Genomic DNA, 6,390 nt, shown 5'->3' on the forward strand with positions numbered 1-6,390 from the left:
GTGAGTCAGCATGCACAATACCAGGACCTCTCCTAAGTGGAATGCAGCCATCAGTAATGGTTTAATACCAGGGCCTTTCCTAAGTGGAATGTAGCCATCAGTAATGGTTTAATACCAGGGTCTCTCCTAAGTGGAATGCAGCCATCAGTAATGGTTTAATACCAGGACCTCTCCTAAGTGGAATGCAGCCATCATTAATGGCTTAATACCAGGGTCTCTCCTAAGTGGAACGCAGCCATGAATCAATCAAATTTATTCATAAAGCACTTTAAAAGCAGCCAACGTTGCACAAGGTGCTGTACAGAAAAAAATTTAAAATAATTTAAAACATAAAACAGTATCACAGTCAAAATAATTGCACATAAATGTCACCCTCTGCTGGGAGCCATCATTAATGGTTTTGAATACACCTGTGCTTTTCCTACTATGACATGTCAACATGTCTGCTGTGAAAAAGGTCTATACAAATAAAGCCTTGCCTTACCTTGCCTTCCATCTATCAGTTGCAGTTTCTCCCTCACACCCAATATTTACTGATCTTATCCTTGAAACAGAACTAAAACTCACTGCAGGGGCATGGGAGAGCAGATAACCTGCCCCCTCCCCCCCGCCCTGTACCCCCAGTCCCACGCCTTCGCCGCTAAATGTGCAACTGTACATTTATGTTATGTTGTATTATGTTATGTTATGTGCAGCAGTGCAAATGTACTGTTGTGTGCTTATGTGCTGAGGTGTTTTTTCCTGTTCCCACACTGTTCTTATCTTTATGAGGATAGTCTGAGAGCCACTTTTTTGTTTCCCTCTCCTCTCCTCATGTCATGCTGTATCTGTTGCGAGAGTTAGGAGAGAGTTGAGATGGCGCCACATATGGTGACTCGGTGTGTTTGTGCATGTTGCTTTAATGTGACTTGCACATACGATGCCAAGACACATCCCTTGTGTGTGTAAACATACTTGGCAATAAAGCTTTTCTGATTCTGATTCTGATAAGATCTGGAGGCTTGTTGTATCTGTGAGGCTGGCTGGTATAATTTAATATCCTTGGTCTGCAGCCAACTTATTTATCCACTTACATTTCACAGTCTTGCATTGCTAGACCTAGCTCCACAGCGCTATGCAGTAAGGTCTGGCTACACCACAGATGCATTCTGGGATAGGAAAAAAAAAACGCGCTGGGTTGTTTGCATTTCTTTAAACCAACCAAATCACTAGAGGTGGAAAGTAACGAAATACATTTACTCACGTTACTGTATTGAGTAGTTTTGTTGTGTACTTTGTATTTTTTCAAGTAGTTTTTAAAATCGGTAATTTAAAATGTACTTGATTACGTTTTGAGTGAAGTATTGTATTTCGCTACATTACAAATCCCATCCGTTATCGAGTCACTTCGACTAACAAAAACCGAAAGGAAGAAAAACAATCTTGCTGGGAACCACTACAGCGATGACTGCTCAGCATCTCGGCTGCCTACCAGGCGCCAGGTCTCTCTGGAGGAGACCGAGAACGAGATGGAGGAGGGTAAGGCGAGCCACGACGGTTCAGAGACCGTTTCAGTAGAAATGCTGAAACATCGAATTCTGCTTCCCAAAATGACGAAAATCCTTGGCCACGTTTGGAAAAACTGTTCTTCATTTAAATTCAAGAGGGCCAATAGTATCATCATGCAATGCCAGATATGCCTGCCACAGAGATGGGGACTCGAGTCTGAGACTCGGACTCGAGTCGCACTTAAGTCGCACAAACAGCTGACTTCAGACTTGACTTGCGACTCGACCCGAAAGACTTCAGACTCGAGCTTCGAGACTCGTCAACATGTTTTCATGCAATTATTGCTTTTTAAATCTAAATTCATTCATGCATTTCTATTTTCTTTTATTGCCGCATATATGTTGGGGAAACGTATGACGATGGCGCACAGGAGGCGGGACGCACGGATCCATCTCCCCAGGAACAAACGCTGTGTCGGGGGGGCAAACTCATGGGATGCGTAACTGATCCCGTGGATGATTTGTAGGCTGTTAAGTGAACAAGGTGTACCCGGTCCACCAAACTGGAATGTCTTATATTCTGAGATACACATGGTATTTCTGTTACTTTAATCCATCTGTACAATTTTATCATGCGCTGTTAAGTGCCCCAACGATCCATGTACACGGTCCACACCAAACACGGGATCTCCTAATTCTGGACTCAGTTTCACTGAGCATACTAACACTTAGAAAATAAATAAATGGCATTACATCAGTGAGTTCAAACTGCTTATTGTGGGTTATTTGGACTGACGGTGAGCTGCATGTTGTTCTGTAACTGGTGTGGCGCTTTCTTGATTTCCACTTCGACACTAGACACTTTTTTGAATGAAAGAGACGTTATTATGCCATCTTCGGTATTGCTCTATACACTCAAAACCCACTAAACTTTTTCTTAAAAAAAAAGCTATACACTACAATATTAATACAGTGAAGACAACCAGTTACACATATCAGAGTTTATTGACGTTTCAAGGAAAGTGTGAAACTGTAACATACAAAAACAGACTAATCAATTCTATGCTAGCTTTTAACATACTATATAGCCTCTGTTCAGAATGTAATTTAATCAATTCAAATATTTCCTTTCTACCGTTACACAATATAATTCATAACTATTAAACTGATAGTGATTATGCTGTACAAAGATATTTTTACATGTAAACAATATTACGTTCATTCATACGAGTGTAGCCTGTCCTGTGACTTATACACACTAAAAAATACTGGGCTGAAAATAACCCAAATTGGGTTATTCCCAACCCAGTACCTGGTTCAATATAGGACAGAACACATGCTGGGTTGTTTTGACTTTTTGAACTGGGTTGAAATTTTAACCCAGTATAAGGGGTTGCTTCGCCTAACCAAAGCCTGGGTCATTCTGACACCAATGTTGGGTTAATGCAACTCATTACTGGGTCAGGCCCACCAGCCCAAATATTGGGTTAAATTGACCCCCTTGTTGGGTTGATATTTGACCCATTCATTTAGTTATTCTTTAATCTATAAAATCCCTATATTTTTAATAATAATAAACAATACATACACTTCATTAATGTCACTTATTTTATTGAACAATATTAATTTAATCATTTAAAAGAGAAAAACTGGAATAACAATAACAAGCCCAATTCCCTTATCACATGAGTGTTTCCAAAGAAGAAACGCATAGGGCCTACATTACCCCTACCTCATTTCAAAATGTGTATCAAATAACTGGACTAATACCAAGCAACAATTATTAACAATAATTCATTCCCTCCTTACATTCCTCCTAAATATTAGAAATAGAGAGACAGAGAGAGAGAGAGAGAGAGAGAGAGAGAGAGAGAGAAAGAGAGAATTCCCTTATGCATGAGCATTTCCAAAAAACAAACGCATGGGGCCACATTACTACCCCCCCCAAGCAGAGAAACACTGCTTTGGGAAATTGATATCAAACACATGTAAACATTTGAAACAAACATGTACAGCTTTACAACGCTGTCGTGCTCCAGGGCCGGCCCACTGGGAACGGTGAATGGCTGTGAGCAGCAGTCCTCGCCTCCCAACACCAGGGTGCAGGGGTATGGTCTGGTCTGCTGCCTGAAGGTACTCCACCATCCGACCTGCGAATAATAATAATCATATATAATATTCCATAAAAAAGTACTTGAATGAAAAAGACTCTGACCAGCTGACAGCTAATGTTTTCTAACAGATTTTACATTAAAAGACCTGCATCACTAGATCCAAGGGGCTGTGTGAGTCTAGGACTACTCACAGGCTTAAGATCGATGAAGGCCTTCATGGCGTCAGACACTGTAGTCCTCACGGTCTTTCGGCCCATTCTGAAGACTGCAGGTGGCATCAGGCTTGGCAGAACCATCAGGGCAACGTAGTCTTTGGAGCCTGTAAAGAAAGAAAGAAAATAGTTTGACATAAGTATTATCATAGCTTATTTATCTATTATCATAGAGTAGCTTATGGCTCGAAAAATGCACAAATCCATACAAATCTAAGGGTTATGTTGATGTTATAATTTTTACCTTGAGACAAAGACTCGGTCTGCACCTGGAGCTCCCCCCCCCCCCGCTGGGCCGCATGAAGAAGCTTCTCGCTGAACCTCCTCCAGGTCAAACATTTAGTCTGATGCCTCTTTATGAAGAACCTCGAAGTCCTGCGCAATCTGAGAGGGGGAGATTTAGAATAATTAATTAAATCATATATCATCAAAACAAAAATAATAAGATAAGTGAGAGAAAGGAAAATAGAGAAAGTGTGTGTGTGTGTGTGTGAGAGAGTGTTAGATTATTTTACATAATGCTCTTACATGTCAAGATGTTGTACTTCTAAACAAAATGGAGTATTGTGTAGCATACAACTTCATTGGGGATGCATGAGCATAGGGTAACTAATTTTTTTAATGTTGACATATTCAATAATATTAATAATAGGCATATAGTACAACAATATAACATATTTACCTGCAAAAGTGTCAATCAGCTCCAGAAGTTGCCGTTCTGTTAACTTTAGTTTAACAAAGTCCTCCATATTCAATCGCTATAGGGGAGAAGAACAAGATCTGTTAATGTTCAATCAATGTATGGAAGTGTATTTTGCAGTCTGTCTGTCTAGTGAAAATATAACGAAGTTGCTGTAATCTAGTGCCATGTAGCTAGCTAGCTAGCTAGCTAGTGGTCTTTTCATAATCACTTAAAACACAATGTGGTATCTCTACAATCAAAGTATGTTAACTGCACTAAACACAAATTACTTTGTCAACAGAATGCGTGCAATGCACCTTCAATGCTTCGCTCTGTACTAGCTACTAGCTAGCTTACAGGATGAGTCAGCAATTAGCGCTAGCTAGCGCTAGCTAGCGGTTAGCATTAGCGATCTTTTAAAACGTTATAATACTTCATATCATAGTGAATTTGTCTCGTGATTTGCCCCAGACACACACACAAATGTTTATAAAGCACTGTTTATGTGTCACTCCCTCAGAGAATTAGAAATAGTCTCCATTTAAATCATAGGTATCATGCTACAATATTAACCTACTAGCTAGCATTAGCGCTATCATACTTGAACTTGCGCTAGCCTTATAGCATGCATGAATCGTAGTTAGCTAGAAATCACTGTTGCTAACTGGATTATCAGAGCTAAAACGCTCCTCCTATCCGGCAATGAATCAAGATCAAGTAAGTAACTAGTAACCGGAGCTAAAGTCTGCTGTTTGACTGCAATGAAGCAATGTTGTAGTAAGCATAGGCTCATTGCTAGCTTGCTAGCTGCTTGCTTAATTAGCATCAGTGGTAGCCGTTAGAGGGGCAGGAACGGTTGCTTTCGGCAAAGTAATGTTAAGTCCTACAGGCTGTCCGGTTATGGAAATAATGATTATTATTATTATATATATTATAACTAACAACTAGCAAGCTCGTGTTTCTGTCGAAGACAGAGGTAGTTTTCTAAAAATGAGAAATGACAAACCTTCAGCTTTTCCATGAGTGGTCTCCCGCCTCGTCGGAGAAAAGAAAAAGACCGTTGGAGGAGGATCCCAAACTTGAATGTAACCCAACCACTGGGTTAAAATGACCATTGGTTGGGTTATTCAGATCAAGGCACAGTCCAAAACCATTAACCCAACTACTGGGTTACTGAAAGTAACCCAATATGGGTTGAATATACATAATACAGGGTTAAACAGCCTCAACCCAGTGGTTGGGTTAATAAAATAACCCAGTATTTTTAAGAGTGTAGTTGCCTAGCAACCATGCAACACTAGTCACAGCACCAAAGCCAGCGATCACGGACATTTGTAATATAGACTTAACACAAAATAACACTGACATCAAACTAATGATCTATGAACCTATGTAATTGTTTAAAAAACAGTGAATGAATACATACCAACAATGCTACTCTAGGCATAAATGTAGGCAAATGTAGCTGTAGTTGGCTTGCTACACTACAACCATGAATCACTGAACCGTTAGTTTGTAGCGTTCGTTTACTTCCTAACTGCCGCTCATGCGACATAGCGGTTACCAGCTGAGAGTCTTAAAGTGACTATTAGAGAACTCATAAGACTTGAGGCAAATTAACTTCTTACTTTTAACAGCTTATTTATAACAAAACAGTTACATTTAGCATATATCACCACAGGTAACAAGCTAACCATCGCAAAGTGTTGTGCTAATGCTGGGAACAGGCACATTGTATCTTTATAGCTGTATCCATATGATGTGACAGACTTGGGTTAATATTTCACCAGGTCCGAGGGCTAGAGGGATGTTAAGTAGACCCCATAAAGTTATCCCACAACTGATTTTGATACTGTACTCTAAGGATGGTAGCTACAGGACATGCTTTGAATTCA

The 6,390-nt window shown here is 40.0% G+C and overlaps 1 long non-coding RNA gene across 2 annotated transcripts; it reads right to left on the reverse strand.

The window, feature by feature from the left end:
• Positions 1-2,495: 2,495 nt before the first annotated feature.
• On the reverse strand, positions 2,496-6,165 carry LOC120564560. 2 transcript variants are annotated; one of them, XR_005640119.1, is made up of 5 exons: positions 5,502-6,165; positions 4,496-4,571; positions 4,058-4,197; positions 3,793-3,920; positions 2,496-3,637 (listed from the first exon to the last, which is right to left on the reverse strand). It is a non-coding gene; the product is annotated as an uncharacterized LOC120564560 (long non-coding RNA). The 2 variants fall into 2 exon arrangements; XR_005640118.1 differs by lacking the exon at positions 5,502-6,165 and having other exon boundaries at positions 4,496-4,907.
• Positions 6,166-6,390: the final 225 nt, after the last annotated feature.

Source organism: Perca fluviatilis, chromosome 8 (genome assembly GCF_010015445.1).
Source record: "Perca fluviatilis chromosome 8, GENO_Pfluv_1.0, whole genome shotgun sequence".
Lineage (NCBI taxonomy): Eukaryota > Metazoa > Chordata > Actinopteri > Perciformes > Percidae > Perca > Perca fluviatilis.